Source organism: Balaenoptera physalus, assembly GCF_965194825.1.
Source record: "Balaenoptera physalus genome assembly, chromosome: 2".
NCBI classification, from domain to species: Eukaryota; Metazoa; Chordata; class Mammalia; order Artiodactyla; family Balaenopteridae; genus Balaenoptera; species Balaenoptera physalus.
In genome coordinates this window covers 4,524,986-4,544,169 of record NC_138883.1, presented here as the reverse complement: position 1 = coordinate 4,544,169, position 19,184 = coordinate 4,524,986, and the positions used below count along the sequence as shown (strand labels likewise).

Here is a 19,184-nt window from a genome sequence, read left to right as displayed (position 1 = left end):
AGTTAAAAAATGGAGTGTTGTTTGTGGTCAAAGGGGAGAAGGAGGGCCAAGCACAAGGCAAGGATTATGGTTAATTCAGTATTTCACAACTAACATTCATTTAAAAAGTTTACATCGAATACTGTTCACTCTTTTTTATGCCTGATTTCTGTTCTACAGAATGAACGCACTAGAGCTGATCAGCCATCCTTAACTGATGAAGGGCTTACCTCTGTGGGTAAGGAGCATGGAGGCCCATGTAAGTGACAGTCAGAGCCCTTGTTCTTGGTTTGGATGGTTTGCTCATGGATGTTGACTGTATTACTTAAAAGAAACAAATGGCTTCATTCATCACTTGTTAATATAACAGCAGACCACGCATGAACCAGCGTTTAGAGTGTGATATGAACCAAGAATTGTGATGAATCTAATCCAACACAACTTAATTCCATTAAAAATACACCAAGGCCGGGGCTTCCCTGGTGGCGCAGTGGTTGAGAATCTGCCTGCCAATGCAGCGGACACGGGTTCGAGCTCTGGTCTGGGAAGATCCCACATGCCGCGGAGCAACTAGGCCCGTGAGCCACAACTACTGAGCCTGCGCGTCTGGAGCCTGTGCTCCGCAACAAGAGAGGCCGCGACAGTGAGAGGCCCGCGCGCTGCGATGAGGAGTGGCCCCCGCTTGCCGCAACTAGAGAAAGCCCTCGCACAGAAACGAAGACCCACCGCAGCCATAAATAAATAAATAAGTAATTAAAAAAAGAGAAAAAAAATACACTAAGGCCATTTAATTTATGTTATTGGCATTTTACTATTCCATACTCATGTTATACCCACTGTGACTTTGACTTAGACATTCCCCACTGACAAAGATCTATGCTGATAACTGGTTGAGAGGGTAGCACATAGGAAGGTGGAGAGATATTATCAGTGTTCTATTGTGGAAGAAGATGGTAGGCTCAGAAGGGTTCGCTGTGTCATCTTTGAAATATAGACAAATTAAAAGTAAGAGGGCTAAGAACAGGCCAATGATGAGTGGGGGATTGCTATGTAGCAAGAATGTTGATTGATTCATACGTTATTGATCATTATAGAAAGACATCTAGTGTACTATTTCTGTGGGAAATTAGCCTATGGACAAGTGCCGTTCAATACAATGACCACTAGCCACAGGTGGGTACTGAGCACCTGGCTAGACTGAATTGAGATGTGACCTATGTGGAAAATACACACCAAATTCAGAAAAGTCAGTACCAAAAAGTGTAAAATATATATATATTTTAATATTTAAAAAAAAATTATTTATTATTTTTGGCTGTGTTGGGTCTTTGTTGCTGTGCGTGGGCTTTCTCTAGTTGTCTAGGCGTGCAGGCTTCAGTAGTTGTGGCTCGCGGGCTCTAGAGCTCAAGCTCAGTAGTTGTGGCACACGGGCTTAGCTGCTCCGTGGCATGGGCGATCTTCCTGGACCAGGGCACGAACCCGTGTCCCCTACATTGGCAGGTGGATTCTTAACCACTGCGCCACCAGGGAAGCCCGTAAAATATTTCTTTAATAAGTTATTTATACTGATTACTTGTTGAAATGATAGTATTTTAGATCTATTGGGTTAAATAAAATATACAGTTATAATTGATTTCACCTGTTTCTTTTTAAAAATATAGATTCTAGAAAACTTAAAATGTATGGGAGGCTTGCATTATATTTTTATTGGCCAGCACTGCTATAGACTAATGATAGGGATACTCAAGGATCTTTTCCTTTATGTTTTTCTGACCCATGGGTATTGATTGTGTTATTATTAGTCAACTAATGGACCAATTAGTGAAAAATGGATAAATGAATGAGAAAAATGGGAAAAAGCACACACTAAATATTAAAGTGTATATTGACACAAGGATTATTTTAAATAAAGCACTAAAGCCCATAAAAACAATGTAAAGTGGTTAATCCGTCTGGCTAATGAACATATGAACAGATGTGTGTAGTAATCAATGCTGTTGTATTGGATTGGTGGTGTGTTGCTAGTCTTAAATTTTTTAATTAATTTATTATTTTTTTAAAGAAAATGACCTACATGGACAAATAGCTGATTAAATAACCAACTAAATAGAAGAGGGTCGAGCATGACAAGTGTCAAATAAAGGCAGCATAGTGATAATGGTGTCGGTCAATCCTTTTGGCACCAGTGATATCCACAGCAAAAAAAATTCAGTCTCAGCTCTGTGGGAAATGAGCCTCTAGTCAGTGATTAGGAAGTTCGCTAGGTCTTAATCTTAGACTTTGAGTCTCCCAAGTATTGATTATGTTATTACTGTTTAAGTGAATCAATGCATAAATTAAACACGTGTATAAATGAATGAAAAAAGAGGGCAAAGCATGGACCAATGATGCAAGAAATATTACTAATATGTTTGTGAAGCACTAAAGTCCATTAAAAAAGGCACTGACATTCATTTTTTTGAAAAGAGAAGATATTTACATAAATAAGAAAATTAAAGAGGGCCAGTGTTGAGATTGTGTCAGATGATAAGAATTATGATTAATCCAGTTTATTCATTGAGTTCATTAAACAACAACGAAGATCTAGCTTGTTATCTCTGTAGGAAATGAACAGGTTGACAGATATTAGTTTTATTCAGAGTTTGTGATCAGTTTCTTTGGATTCCAAGCTATGGATTGTAAGGGAATGAATGAATAAATTTATGTCACAGTCAGTTATTTAAAAGGGGGCAAATCATGGACCAGTGATGAACACTCTTAAGTTATAAAGCAAGTACATCCTTCATTGCTGGTGTCCATGTAAAGAATATGAAGTCTAGGCTCCAACCTGTTTGTTTAAGGTTCCCAGATAAATTCATGTTATAATGTTTCAGTTTGGGCTGCTTGTGGGCTTACTATTTTTTAAATTAAGTATAGTTGATTTACTATATTATTTTCAGCTGTACAGCATAATGATTCAGTATTTTTGCAGATTATACTCCATTATAAATTATTACAAGATAATGGGTATAATTCCCTGTGCTATACAATATATCCACAAGTTTGTTTTCTATTATCTGTTTCTGTTTTGCATATGCATTCATTTGTATTATTTTTTAGATTCCACACATAAGTTATATAGTATTTGTCTTTCTATATCTGACATATTTCACTAAGCATATTATTCTCTAGGTCCATCCACGTTGCTGCAAATGGCAGAAATTCATTCTTTTTTATTGCTGAGTAATATTCCATTGTGTGTATATGTGTGTGTGTGTGTGTATGTGTGTGTGTGTGTGTATAATTTTGTTTATCCATGTGTCTCTTAATGGGCACTTGGGTTGCTTCCATGTCTTGGCCATTGTAAATAGGGCCGCTATGAACACTGGGGTGCATATATCTTTTTCAGTTAGTGTTTTCATTTTTTCCAGATATATCTCAGGAGTGGAACTGTTGGATGACATGGAAGTTATATTTTTAGTTTTTTAAGGAATCTTCATACTGTTTTCCATAGTGGCTGCACCAGTTTGCAATCCCATCACCTCCTCTGTAACGTTTGTTTTTGTAGACTTTTTGATAATAGCTATTCTGACAGGTGATACCTCATTGTGGTTTTGATTTGCATTTCTCTAATAGCGTCATGAGCATCTTTTCATATGCCTGTTGGCCATCTGTATGTCTTCATTGGAAACATGTCTATTGATGTCTTCTGCCCATTTTTTGATTGGGTTGTTTGTCTTTATGATATTGAGTTATATGAGCTTGGATTTACTCTTGTTAATTAACGATAGGCATATGATTAAATTAATCTATGACAAATCAAATTAAATGATAGATAAGCAAATAGATAAATACATAAAAAGGGTCAAGAATGAGCACTGGCAAAATGTGCCATGAAACAAAATTTTAGATTAACCCAACTTTGTTTCTTCTTCAATTTTTAAAATTAATTAAAATTGGCCATGCCCTGTGGCATGTGGCATCTTAGTTATCTGACCGGGGATCGAACCCATGTCCCCCGTGTGGGAAGCTCGGAGTCTTAACCACTGGCCTGCCGGGGAAGTCCCAGATTAACCTAAGATTGAACAAGTGAGGTCCATTAAAAAAAAAAAAAAAAGATAAAAGAGGGTGCTTCATTCATTTTACAGTTGTTTACTATTTTGCTTTATTTATTTATTTACCACTGTTGATTTACACATTCCATCAGGGTAAAGATTTAGGTTTCTAATCTATCGAGAAGCAAAACACAAGGAAAGATGGAAAATTGTTAGTGAAGTAAAATGAGATGTTCCTGGATTGTTTTGTTGCACATTTAAAATTTGAACAAATTAAAGAAAGATTAAAAGACCAAGAATGGCCATGATGAGTTTGGGTTTGCATGAAGACTGTTGATTGATCCATATGTACTACAGTGGGGTCCATTGTAGAAAGAGTGTATTAGTTCTGAGAGAAATGAGCAAAAACCAGAAGGTAGTAATGTTCTTAGATCTTATTCTTGCTTTGTGGTGATTAATGGATATTGATTAATTATTAGTCAATCAATGAATGAATTAATAAACAAATGTATAAATGAATAAAGAAAAAAGTCCCAAGCCTAGATCATTAATGAGTACTCTGAGGTGTCCAAACCAAGGATTTTGATTAAACCCCATAATTCTGAGGTCCATTATAAAAACAAACCTAATTTCCTGCTTTGGTGGGACATGAACTTGTAGCTGAAGTTAGGAATACAGGCATCTTGCTCTTAGCTTTGATAGATCTTAGGTATAGATCCTTTTATTAGTGAATCAGTAATGAGTAAATAAATAAATGTATTATTTAATGAAGACAAAGAGGGCAAGATAACCACCAACAGTGAGAGTATCTAATGAAATACAGATTATTCTTAAAACATTTCTGAGGAATTGAGTTCTAATAAATGAAGGGTCCAAGGCATTTAACATGTTGATCAGGAACCTATGAGCAACTCTATGTAAGAGTCAGTGTTGTTTCTGGGTTGGTGGTTGTTAATTTTATTAAGAAAGGGGGAAAAAGGGAAACGTAATAATCGATTACAGAACTACCTAATTAAAGAAGATCAAGCATGGGCCAATATTAAGAATTCATGACACGAGAGGAGTTATGATTAAATCAGTTTGTCTCAACCAGTATCATTTTTGAAAAACACATCTAGTTGTTATTCTGTGGGTATTGAGTTTTTATAAATTTATTTATTTATGACTGCATTGGGTCTTCATTGCTGCACGCCGGCTTTCTCTAGTTGTGGCGAGCAGGGGCTACTCTTCGTTGCAGTGCGTGTGCTTCTCATTGCGGTGGCTTCTCTTGTTGTGGAGCATGGACTCTAGGTGCACGAGCTTCAGTAGTTGTGGCACGTGAGCTCAGTATTTGTGGTGCATGGGCTTAGTTGCTCTGCAGCATGTGGGATCTTCCCGGACCAGGGCTCGAACCTGTGTCCCCTGCATTGGCAGGCGGATTCTTAACCACTGTGCCACCGGGGAAGTCTGTGGGTATTGAGTTTATGGGCAGATGTTAGTGTTATTTAGGACTCTTACCTGGGGTATGTAAGTGATATTATTGTTAGTGAATGAAGGAAGAGGTTATTTATTTATTTATTTATTTATTGAGGTTATTTAAAAGAGGGCAAACATGGACCAATGAGGATATTGTGTCATTAAAAATAGTTTATTAATCTCACTGTACTCTTCTGCCGTGCATATAAATAAAAGGGGACTGGGCTATGCCCACTTTGGGTAAAGAGCCATAGAGATAGTTACCTATAAAAGTATTTTGGACCATTTTGCATTTGCTTTGAAAAAATAAACAAGTTATTCCATGAATAAATAAATAAAAAATAAACAAATATATGAATAAAGTCATAAAGTAGGGTCAAGCATGGTGAGAATATATCGAGACAGTGATGTAAATTTACCTCATTCTAATCAAGGAAGACCTATAAAGAAGGTAATATGGGCTCTTACCTATGTGAGTAAGGTTTAATAGAAATAATTTGGAACAGGCATAGTTCTTAATTATTCTACTAGGATGTAAATTTAGCAGTTGTCATCATACTATGTACATTAATAATTAGAAAAAAATAAAAAGAGGGCAATTCTTGGGTTAATTGAGTGTGATGAAAACAGAGTTTTATGATAAATCTGTTACAGAAAGACTAAGGTCTCTTAAAAAAAAATCTACACTGCCTCTTCAATTTTCTAAAATCTGTTTTTTACTGCACAGATTCAATATACCCCAATCTGATTTATTCATTACCAGTGATGAAGATCTCGGCTGTCACTTCTGTGGATAAAAAGCAAAGGGACTCATGTAAGTAAAAAAGTTTGTGTTCTTGGTTTGAAGGTAATTCATGTGGTCCATGGAATTGTTTCAAAGGAATGAGTGGCTACTGCAGACATAAAATCAAAAGATGTCACATATGGACCACTGCTGAGAAGGTGTAATGAACCATGGGTTAAGACTGATCCATTTTAGTGAAACTGAGATCCGTTAAAAACAAGGTTGGAGGGTTTTGCATTCATTTTCACAGTTGCTTACTATTGCATTTTATTTTTGCACAACATTTTAAGAATATTTCTCAGTTGATAACAGTCTAGTTTGTTAAATCATGGAGGAGGGGGCACCTAAGAAGATAGAAAGTATTGTCAGTGCTCTAGTTGTGGGGTAGGATAGTAGGTTCATTGTAGTACTTTTAAAATATGAAGAAATTAAATGAAAGATGAGCAAGCAGAGAGTAGTAAAACACATGGGATGGGCATGAAGCAAGGTTATTGATTAATCTATATGTGAAACACTGAGAGCCAATTAAAAATAGATCTCATTTGCTAGCTCTGTGGGGAATAAATAGCTGTAAACAGCTCTCTGCAATATTAAAAGATCTTGCTCTCGGGTTTTTGTGATTCATGGGAATTATTATTTTTTTTAAATCAATGAAACCATGACTGAAATAATCAGTAAATAATGAATGCATAAACAACCCATAAACAAGAGCGTGGATCAATGATGAGAGTTCTGGGGTATATGAATCAAGAATTTTGATTAAACCCTAACTCTGAGGTCCATTAGAAAAAGACTTAGTTTTTCCCTCTAAGGGAATAGAGTTCAGAGCCAATTGGGGATCTGTTCTTAGGTCTTAGTGGTTCCTGGTTATGGTGTGTATTGATGTAAATGAATCAATGAATGCATGAATGAATAAATGAATAAATGTGTAAGTGAATGAAGACAAAACAGGACACATGAGTGTCCATGTTGGCATTCTGGGTTGGTGGGAGGATGATCTAGTCATGTATTTCTGTGGGTAATCAGCCTGTGGGCAATTGTTAGCATTTTTGGTGTTCAAGTATAGATTCTCAGGTAATTATTTATGGTTATAAGTTATTGAATTAATATGACTGTATCTCAAATGATTATTTTAAAAGGGCAGACTATGAACAAATATAGAGCATGTGATGTGAAGTAAGGTTAATGACTGATCCTGGTCAGATTATTCCATTGAAAATTAAATAAATAAATGAAAGGATTTGTAAAGTCATAAAGTAAGATAAAGCTAGGATTATTTGTGAGAATGTGCCACGATGCTAGATTTAAAATTTATCCAATTCTGCACAAAGTTTGTGAAAATAATTAGTAGGTTATTAACTAAGAGCAGGGAGTATACAGCCATGCACCGTAATGTTTAAAAGCCTTATTCTTGAGTTAGGTGTTGGATTCAATGACGCTTGTTACTACATAGCTTAAAATTAAAAATAGAATAAGTTGATAAATTAAAAAGGATTGCAACTTTTGCACCAATAATGAGAATGTGATATGATCCAAGTTTATGATTAATCTGGCAGTGCAGAGCTCACATCCATTTAAAAACATCTAATATAGACTATTTAGAATTGGCTTTTTCCTTTACTGAATGAACATACCACAGCCAACTCAATCATTTTCTAATGGCGAATATTGTAGCTGTTGCCTTTGTCAGTAAAGAGCACAGAGACCAATATAAATAACTGTTAAAGTTAATGTTCTTAATTTGGGGAGTTTGTTCATGGATTTTTAAGGAGTTATTTTTTAAAAACTGGTTTTACATATATAAATAAAATTAAAGAACACCAAACATCGACCAAGAATGGGAATGTTATAAACCAAGGTTCATGATTAATCATTTTTAGGGTCACATAATATCCCATTTTAGTTTGACCCCCAAATATATTTAGAAATTCATTCCTTGATGAAGATCAAGGTCATTTACCTGTTGAGGATGGAGAACATAGGAAGAAAATTACATTGTTTTAGTTGTGAGGGAAGATGGTGGTTCATAGTTTTTATTTTACCATCTTTACAATATGGACAAATTAGGTAAAGAGACAAGCAAAAATCTTTTATCAATATGGCATTGCTATGAAGCACAACTGTTGATTAATCCGTACATGCAACACAGAGGTGCATTGAAAGAAGACATTAAATGTATTAGTTCTGTGGGACAAGTGTGAACAGACCTTCCTTAGTAACAATCACTCATCCTGTTCTTGGCATTTATAATTCATGGATATTGATTGTATTATAATTTATGCATGTAAAAATGATCCAGAAAGGAAGATATGAATGAAGAAGACAAAAAATGCAAAGTCTGGATCCATGATGAGTGTCTTGGGGTGTCGGAATTAAGGATTCTGATTAAACTCTATAGCTCTGAGGTCGTTATAAGAAGAGATCTAGTTATCCACTCTATGGTAAGTGTGCTTGTGGCATAAGAAAGGAATATTCAGGATCCTGTTCTTGGGCTACGTGTTCCATGGGTATGGATTTTTGTTTTTAAACATCTCTTTTGGAGTATAATTGCTTTACAATGGTGTGTTAGTTTCTGCTGTATAACAAAGTGAATCAGCTATACATACACATATATCCCCATTTCTCCTCCCTCTTGCATCTCCCTCCCACCTTCCCTATGGATATTTTTTATTATAAATGAAACAATGCATGAGTAAAGAAAGACATGAAGGAATGAATAAAGACAAGGAAAGCCATACACTGTTCAATTATGAGAGTATGTTTTCAAATATTTCTGAAGCACTGAGGTCTAGGAAAATAAATATATCAAGGTTTTACCTCTTTCAGCAGGGAGCAAATAGACAAGTATGCCCAAGATTGAATGTTGTTATTATGGATTGATGGTGGGTTACTGATCGTTTATTTTGTTAAGAAAAGGGCAAAATGTTTGCACAAATAATTAAATATCTAATGGGAAAAAAATCATGGACCAGTGATGAGAATAAGTCCTATAACGAGAGTTATGATTAATTTAAGATGGTTGACTGTGAGTATATGATCACATGTTAATATTATTGGAAAGTTTTTGTCCAGTGGGTTATAATTATAATAGTGACGTATTATAATTATATATTGCTGTTAGTGAATGAATGGATTCATATTTTACTTAAAAGATGCAAATCGCACACCAATGAGGAGCTCTATTATGAAATAAGCATAGTGATTATCCTGTTTTACACAGTTGATTTCCATACTTTAAAAAAAATCTAGGCTTTTCCTATTTTGCATAATGTGCACATAGACAGATGCACATAATAGTATTTTGTTTCTGGGTTGCTGCCCATTTTAGCATTTTCTGTTTTCTTTATATAATGAGCAGCTGGTGAACTTACTCCATGAGTAATTAAATGAATGAATGAATGAGTGAGTGAGTGAATGAATACATAAAGAAGAGTCAAGCTTGGGCCATGAAAAACAAGGATTAAAATTTGTCCAATTTGCACAAGAAAGATTCATTAAAAAGGAAATCTGAGTTAAAGTTCTGACTTGTGGGTTAGATTGTGGATTCAGTGGTGTTCATTATTTTGCTTAAAATGAAAATTAAATAATTGAGTAAATAAAAAATAGTGATATTCTTGGGTCAAAGAAATGAAACAAGTTTTAGGTCTAATCTAGAACTCTACAATTAGTATCCGCTAAACATACCTAAATTCATGATTTTTCATTATTTTTAAAGCCTGCTTTTCACCTCAGAATTAACACACCATAACTGATTTAATCATATCTAATGAAGAAGCATTTGGCTGATACCTCTCTATTTAAGAAGCATACATACCAAGGTGGGTAACATTCAAAGTTTATGTTCTTGGTTAGGGGAATTTGTTCATTTGTGCTCAATGAAATATTAAAAAAAATACATAGCCAGATAAAAGTATAAAATTAAAGAAGGCTGTACATTACCAATGACAAGAATAGCTTATGAACCATAGGTAATGATGTTTAATTCACTTCTGCACAACTGATGACTCCTACAAAACGATGCAAGTGTTTCACACATTTTCAGAGATGTTTGCTACTCTCTTTTATATTTACATGCCAGTTGATATCAACATTTTTCCCTTCAAAAGATCTCAGTGAGAGGGAGCATGTATGTCCTACATTGAGGGTCATTGCAAAGAGATCTAGTGTTATTGGCTCTATAGGAAATGAGCATATAGATAGATCATAGTAACATTCAAGGATCTTATTTTCAAGATTCTGTAATTTATATGTAGTGATTGTGTTATTATTGGACTAGTGAATGAATCAATAAACAAAGGGATAAAGGATTGAAGAGAAAGAGTGCTGAGCCTGGACCAATGATGACTCCTAGAGTGGAGGTTAGGTCTGAATCCAAAATTGTAATTAATTCCTATCTCAAAATCTGTGGTCTATTGAGTAAAAGGCATAAGGTAAACTCCTTGGGAAATGAACTCATGAATGGATAAAGAAATATGTAAATGAATGAAGATAAGGAGGGCCACACAGAGACCAATTATGAAATTATGTAATAAAGATTATTATTAGTGCCTGTTTGAAACACAGGGTTCCATAGATGAAGAGATTAAAGCTCTGAACCCTTCCATAGGGACAGTATAGACAGAGATACCTAAGAGTCCAGGTTGCTGCTTTCATTGCTGGTTTGGTTGTTTTAATTAGAAAAGGAGAAAAAAAAAAGTTTACATAAAGAGTTGCTTAAATAATTGTCTTATTGAGAGAGGACCAAGCATGAACCAATACTGAGACTGTGTCATATGAGCAGAGTTAGGATTAATCTAACTCTATTCGCTGAGTCTTATTTTTAAAAAAATCAAAAGAGGATTTAGTCAGTTATGTCCATGCACCATGAGCGCTAAGCAGGATATTCAATGCTCTTATGCAGTGCCTTGGTTTTCATTGATATTGATATGTTGTTATAAAAGAATGAAAGAATGTATTTTATATATAGATTAGTTATTCAAAAGAAGGCCAAGGAAGGGCCAGTGAGGAACATGTGTTATGAACCAGAGGTAATGATTACTCCAGTTATACCCAAATGTTGTCCAGATAAAGAACGAGAATTCTGGGTTTCTCCCCACTTTGGCTAAAAGTGGTCAAGCACGGACCAATGGGACTGATATAGAAATTCACATGGAGAAGTTCTTTAGAAAAATGGGTAAATAATTTATTTCATGCCTGATTAATATGCGAATCAATAAATGAATCACTAGATATATAAATCAGAAAAAATTGTGTGAATTGGTGAGAATATACCACAAAACAAAGGTTTACATTTATCCAATTTTACACAAGTGAGATCCATTAAAAGCAATCACCAAGCTGTTAAATTTATGACTAGGGAGTATGGAGACACAATTTATGATAGATAAAGGTTCTTATTCTCATATTGGTGTTCATTGTATTATTTAAAAATAAAAATTAAATGAATCAACAAATAAAGAGTGCCATTCTTGGGCAATGATGAAATTATTAAATGACCCAAATTTATAATTAATCAAATACTGAAAAACTAACTTCCATTAAAGAAAATCTAACTATAGGCTCTTTCTTTTTTTGGAAAGTCTGTGTTTTCACCAAGTGAACGTACTACAGATGATTTAATCATTATCTAATGCTAAAGATCTTGGCTTTTACAAATTTGGTGGGTAAGGACAGAAGAGAGTGATGTAAGTAACAGAGTTTATGTTCTTGGGTTGGGCGGTTGGTTTATGGGTGTTACTTAAAGTTTTCAAAGTAATAATTGGGTATATTAATAAATAAAACCAAATAGCACCAACATGGACCAGAATTGGGATTTATGATTGATTAATCTGATTTAGTACTCTTTTTTAAAAATAAATTTATTTATTTATTTATTTATTTTTGGCTGCGTTGGGTCTTCGTTGCTGTGCACGGGCTTTCTCTAGCTGCCGCGAGCGGGGGCTACTCTTCGTTGAGGTGTGCAGGCTTCTCATTGTGGTGGCTTCTCTTGTTGTGGGGCACGGGCTCGTTGCAGAGCACGGAGTCTAGGCACGCGGGCTCAGAAGTTGTGGCTTGCGACGTCTAGAGCACAGGCTCAGTAGGTGTGGTGCACAGGCTTAGTTGCTCCGCGGCATGTGGGATCTTCCCGGACCAGGGCTCAAACCCGTGTCCCCTGCATTGGCAGGTGGATTCTTAAGCACTGTGCCACAGGGAAGCCCTGATTTAGAACTCTTCAAGTCCAATAAAAAAGATGCAGGTGTTTCCTTCACTTTCAGGGCTGCTTCACATTGTGTTTTATTTTTGTAGTGCAATTCATTTAAGTACTGCTCCATTGATAAAGATTTAAGCTATTAATTTTTTGAGGGAGGAGCACATAAGAAGATGGAAAAAATTGTTCTAGTTGTGGAGTGAGATTATGGGTCCCTTAGTTATTCACTGCATCATCTTTAAATGAAAAGGGCCAAGCATGGACCAATGGGACTGATACGAAGCAAGGATGCTGATTAACTTATATGTGCAAAAAGCACATATATATATTGCAAAAAATGTCTGTTAACACTGTGGGAAATAGGCATATAGCCCGTTATTAATGATATTCAAGGATGTTGTTCTTGGGCTTTTTGATTCATGAGAATTGATTATATTATTATTAGTGAATCAATGAATAAAGGAATAAACAATGCATAAAAAAGGAAGATTAAGATGCCCAATATAGACCAATGATGAGTATTCTGAGGTGTATCAATCAAAGATTTTGATTAAGCTCTGTAACTTAGAGATTTATTAGAAAAAAGAAATCTTGTTTATTTCCTTTGTGGAAGAGGGGCTTACAGCGAAAATCAGGAGTAGTCAAAGATGTGGTTCTTGAGCTTTAGTTCTTCATGCCTGTGAAATGTATTATAAGTGAAGCAATGCAAGAATAAATGAAAAAGTGTAAATGAATGATGACCAATGATTCAAGTCTGCAATGAAACAAGGATTATTATTTAAATATATTATTTCCTGAAGCACTGAGTTTCATAACCTAAATAGATCAAGTCTCTCGTAACTGTTTTACATATAGGATATATTCTATTCCAGGAGTCCATGTTGTTTTTGGGTTGGTGTTGGGTAGTTGGTTGTTAGTTTATTTAGAAAAGGAACAAGTCATTTACATTAAAAATAATTGTTTAAATAAGTGCCTAATTGAAAGAAGGCCAAGCATGGACTAATCCTGGGAATATGATAGTATATGTGATCAAATCAATTCTGTTCACTGACTATTATTTTAAAAAACAAGAAAGGATCTAACAAGTTATATCTGTGGACAATGAGCGTATGGGCAGAAACTAGTATTAGTCAGTATTCTCGTTCAGGGTCTTGGCTTGCATTCATTTTGGATGTGTTGTTAAAAGTGAATAAATGAATGAGTTCACGTTTGGTCAATGATTTCAAAGAAGGTAGTACACGGGTCAGTGAGGAGCAGGCTTCATGAAACAAAGATAATGACTAAACCATTTTAGATGAAAAAAAAGAAATCTAGTCTTATCTCACTTTGGACAGAGAGCATGTCAGCAGTTGCATGAAATGGTATTTCAATTCTGAATACCGGTGGGTTTTACTCTTTTTCTTTAAAAAGATGAATAAATGATCACATTATTCTTTGAATATTTAAATAAGAGAAAAACATGAGTAAGTCAGTGGATGAAAAATTAGGGTAAATCTTGGACCAATATTTCATGGCACACTCTAAGCAACACCTGAATGTGGTCCTTTAAAAAAGATGAATGAGGCTGTGAACTGTGTGGCTAGGGAGTATATAGATCAATAGAAGTACCAGTTACATTAATTATTCTCATGTTAGGTGGTAGATTTAACAGCATTCACTGCATTAATTAAAAACTAAACAGTAAACAAGTCAATATGTGAAAAGTCAATAATAAGAATGTGTTAGGAGCCAAGGTTTATGATTAATCTAGTACCTCATGACTCCAGTTCATTAAAATAAAGTTAAATTTATCTTGTTCCATTCTCTATAAAAATGTGCATCTTACGTCACAGAATGAAAGCACTATAGCTGATAATTATTCAATAGTCATAAGATTTTAGTTTTTACCTCTGGGTAAGGAGTCTAGAGACTCTGGTAGACGACAGTCAAAATTCATGTCCTTGGTGAAGGTGATTTGTTCATCCTGACATTATGTTAAAGGAAAAAATACTAAATACATAAATAAAATCAAAGTATGCCATGCAGGGACCAATAATGGTAATTAACCAAATTTTACGAGTAATCCAATTAAGGGCAACTGAGATTCATTAAAAATGATGGAGGGCTTTTATTCATCTTCAGAGTTTTTAATATTTTATTTTATTTTATACCATGGTTAATTTAGTTTAAACCTTTCCTCAGTGATAAAGAACTAGGCCATAACTCCTTGAAGGGGGAGTGGAGAAGAGAAAATAGTATTAATGTCCTCATGGTGAGATATGACAGTGGTTGGTTGATCATTGTATTGTATTAGTTATTTATTGCTGTGTAACAAACTACCCTACAAATTAGTGGCTGAAAACAACAGTAAATATTTGTTACCTGTCACAGTTTCTGTGGGGCAGGAGTCCAGGAGAGGATTAGTGGGCAGTTTTGGCTTAGGGTCTTTTGTGAGGTTGTAGTCAAGATGTCAGGTAGAATTGTAGATATATGAAAGCTTGGGTTGGAGGATCTGCCTCCATGGCTCACTTACATGGCTAGAAAGTTGGTGCTGGTTGTTGGCGGGAGGCCACAATTTCTTCCTACATGGGCCTCTCCTCAGGACTGCTTGAGTATCCTTACAACATGACAGCTGACTTCCCCAAGAGTAATAACTACAAGAGAAAGGGAGGTGGAAAACTCAATGTATTTACAACCTAGATTCAGAAGTCATACACCATCACTGTCTCAAGTATTCTGTTGGTTATAGAGGCCACGCATGATTTAATATGGGAGGAGATTGCACAAGGCTACGAATACCAGGCGTCATGGATCATTGGGTGCCATCTTGGAGGCTGGCTACCACAGCTACCATCTTTAAAATGTGGAAAAATTAAATAAAAGAAGGACAAGCATGGACAAGGTATAAATATGGGATTGGCATGAAGCAAGTAAGCTGATCATCTCTAGGTATAGTGCTGAGATCTGCTGCAAAAAAGATGTAGCCTCTTAGTTTTATGGAAAACAAGCCTATCGATTGAGCTTCGTAACATTCTAGGGTATTGTTTTTAGTTTTTTTAATTTTATTTTTACACATTGACTTTATTATTATTAGTGACTTAATGAGGGAATCAGTAAACAAAAGTATGCATGAATGGAAAAGGCGCAATGTTTGGACCAGTGAATATCTGGGGTGCCTGAATCAATGATTTTGATTAAATCATATAACTCTGAGGCCAGAGACCTAGTTAATGCCTATATGGTAAATGAACTTACAGCAGAAGTTAATAATATTCAGGATTTTGTTAGGTTATTAAGGTTCGTAGGTCTGGATTGTATTACTGTAAGTGAATTAATGAACAAAGAAATATATATATATTTAATATATATATATATATAAATGAAGACAAGGAAAGCCATATGTGGCCCAATTATGAGTGTTTAATATATTTTTTATTATTAATATTTGTCTGAAATACTCAGTTCCAACATGAATCTATTTGGGTAAGTAACATATAGAGATAAATACCTGGAAATCAATGTTGTTCTGCATTATTTGGGCAGTGCTGGTTGCTTATTGAAAATAAGAAGATATGATCTAATTGGTTATGTCTGGGAGTAATGAGCACATGAGCAGCTATAAATACCTCTGAAATTTCTGATCCAGTTTCTGTGTTCAGTGGTACTGGTGATATTATGGGTGAATGTATAAATACAGTCATCTTTCAACCAGTTATTTTGAAGGAGGTAAAGCGGGATTTCTCAACCTCGCGCTATTGGCATTTTGAGCTGGGTAATTCATTGCTGTTGGAGCGCTGTCCTGTGCATTGTAGAATGTTTGATAACTTCACTGACTTCTACTAACTAGATGCCAGTATTGACCCCCTCTCCCAGTGTGACAACCAAAAATATCTCAACATTGACAAATGTCCTCTGGGGGCAATATCGCCCCCATTGAGGACCACTAGGTAAAGCATGGACCAAAGAGGAACATGTGTTAAAAAACAATGTGACTCATTTGTCCTATTGTTCCTTACTGATATTAAGACAAAGAAAAATCAAACTAGGCTCTTCCCACATTATCTCAGGTTCATGTGTATCTAACTGTATTGCAATTTGAGTTGTTGATGGATTGATCATATTGTGTTTTCTCTGGAAAAATAAATTGATGTTCAAATTATTCATGAGTACAAAAGTAAATGAATAAATAAAACAATGAATGAATAAATAAATACAAAAAGTGGGGTCTAGCATGGACTATTGGTGAAAATGTGCCATGAAAGAAGTATTAAGTGAATCCAATCCTGCACAAGTGACATCTACTCAACCTAAGTTGGGCTGTGAAAGAAAACAAGATGGAGGACATTTTCATCCCTTTCAGAGTGGATGATTATTCCACTGTATTTTTGTACCACAGCTAATTTAAATTTCCTCAAGTGACCTAGGCTATTGACTCTTTAATGAGCGCACATAAGAAAATGGTTGATGTTGTCAGGGCTCCTATTGTGGGGTAAAGATTGTGGGTTCATGGTCATTGTATCATGTTTAAAACAGGGACAAATTAAATGAAAAGGAGTAAGCATGGATCTGCCATGAGTACAGAATTTCTAAGAAGCAAGGAAGTTAATTAATCCATGTGTGTGACTTTGAGGTTCATACATTGATCTTAGCAATATCAGAGTTCTGAATTTGGGGATTTTTGTGTGTTGACTTTTTATTGTTAGTGAATCACTGAATGAGTCAATCAATAAAGGTGCAAATGAATGAAGAAAAAGAGTGCCAAGCCTAAACCAATGATGAGTATCCTGGGGTGTCTGAATCTGAAATTTTGATTAAGCCTTATAGCTCTGAGATCTATTAGAAAAAGAAAATTACCCTATTATCTCCGTGGGAAATGATCGTATAGCAGAAGTGAGGAAGTGTCAGTTTTTATTCTTGGTCTGTTGAGGTTCTTGAGTATAGATTATATTTTAAGTAAATCAGTGTGTGAATAAAATATGTAAATGAATGAAGACAAGGAAGGCCCTGAATGGATCAATTATGAGAGTATGCAATTAAATAAGGAACAAGACTAATATGATTTAGAAATGCTGAGTTCCAATAAAATTAAATAGATCAAAGCTCTTACACTTTTGAGTAAGAAACATAAAAGACAATTTTATATGAGTCAATGTTGCAATTGATGAAAAGCAAAATTTTTGTTTTTTTGTTTTTTTGTTTTTATAGATGTTGCTTACTTTTCTAAAAGACTTTATTTTTTTAGAGCAGTTTTAGGTTCATGGCATAATTGAGAGGAATGTACATAGATTTCCCATAATCCCCCTGGCTCTACATGTATATAGCCTCCCCCATTATCAACATCCTGCACCAGAGGGGTACATTTGTTATAACTGATGAACCTTCACTGACACATCATTTTCACCCGAAGTCCATAGTTGACCTCAGGGTTCACTCTTGGTTGTAAATTCAGTGGTTTTGGACAAATGTATAATGACATGTATCCACCATTATAGTATCATACAGAATATTTCGCTGCCCTAAAAATCCTCTGTGCTCCATTCATCCTTCTCTCCCCTTAACCTCTGGCAACCTCTCCATTTACTGTCCCCCTAGTTTTGCCTTTTTCAGAATGTAATAATGTTGGAATTATACAGTACATAGCCATTTCATATTGTCTTTTTAAATTTAGTAATATGTGTTTAAGGTTCCTTCACACCTTTTTATGGCTTTGATAGCTCATTTCTTTTTAGTGAAGAATAATCTTCCATCATTTTGATGTAACACAGTTTATCCATTCACCTACTGAAGGATATCTTGGCTGCTTCCAAGTTTTGGCAATTATGAATAAAGCTGCTATAAATATCCATGTGGAGGTTTCTGTCTGGACATAAGTTTTCAACTCCTTTGGGTAAATACCAAGGAGTGTGATTTCTGGATCGTATGGTAAGAAGATGTTTAGTTTCGTAAGGAACTGCCAAATATCTATTCTAATAGATGTGTAGTGGTATTTCATTGTTTTAATTTGCATTTCCCTCATGACATATGATGTGGAGAATCTTTTCATATGCTTATTTGCCATCTGTGTATCTTCTTTGGTGAGGTATCTGTTGAGGTCTTTGGCTCATTTTTTTTTTTTAATAGATCTTTATTGGAGTATAATTGCTTCACAATACCATGTTAGTTTCTGTTGCACAACAAAGTGAATCAGCCATATGCATACACACGTCCCCATGTCCCCTCCCTCTTGAGCCTCCCTCCCGTCCTCCCTGTTCCACCCCTATACGTCATCCCAAAGCACTGAGCTGATCTCCCTGTGCTATGCTGCTGCTTCCCACCAGCCAACTATTTTACATTCGGTAGTGTATATATGTCAATGCTACTCTCACTTCGCCCCAGCTCCAATTTCCCACCCATGTCATCAAGTCCATTCTCTATGCTTACCTCTTTATTCCTGCCCTGCAACTAGGTTCAGCAGTACCATTTTTTTTTTTTTTTTTTTTTTAGATTCCATATATATGCGTTAGCATGCGGTATTTGTTTTTCTCTTTCTGACTTACTTCACTCTGTATGACAGACTCTGGGTCCATCCACCTGACCACAAATAACTCAATTTCGTTTCTTTTTTGTGTTGAATTTTTGAATTTTATTTATTTTTTATACAGAAGGTTCTTATTAGTCATCAATTTTATACACATCAGGGTATACATGTCAATCCCAATCACCCAATTCATCCCCCCTTGGTGTCCATATGTTTGTTCTCTACATCTGTGTTTCAACTTCTGCCCTG

General features: G+C 35.3%; 1 long non-coding RNA gene across 4 annotated transcripts in view; it reads left to right on the top strand.

The window, feature by feature from the left end:
• The window catches only part of LOC309654398, a 40,285-nt gene extending 21,157 nt beyond the window's left edge, over window positions 1–19,128 (top strand). For 3 of the 4 annotated variants that reach the window (XR_014260222.1, XR_014260223.1, XR_014260224.1), the window contains one exon: window positions 160–19,128. This is a non-coding gene — a long non-coding RNA (uncharacterized lncRNA). The remainder of the gene's footprint in view (window positions 1–159) is intronic. The other variant, XR_014260225.1, reaches the window with a different exon arrangement.
• The last annotated feature ends 56 nt before the right edge of the window (window positions 19,129–19,184 follow it).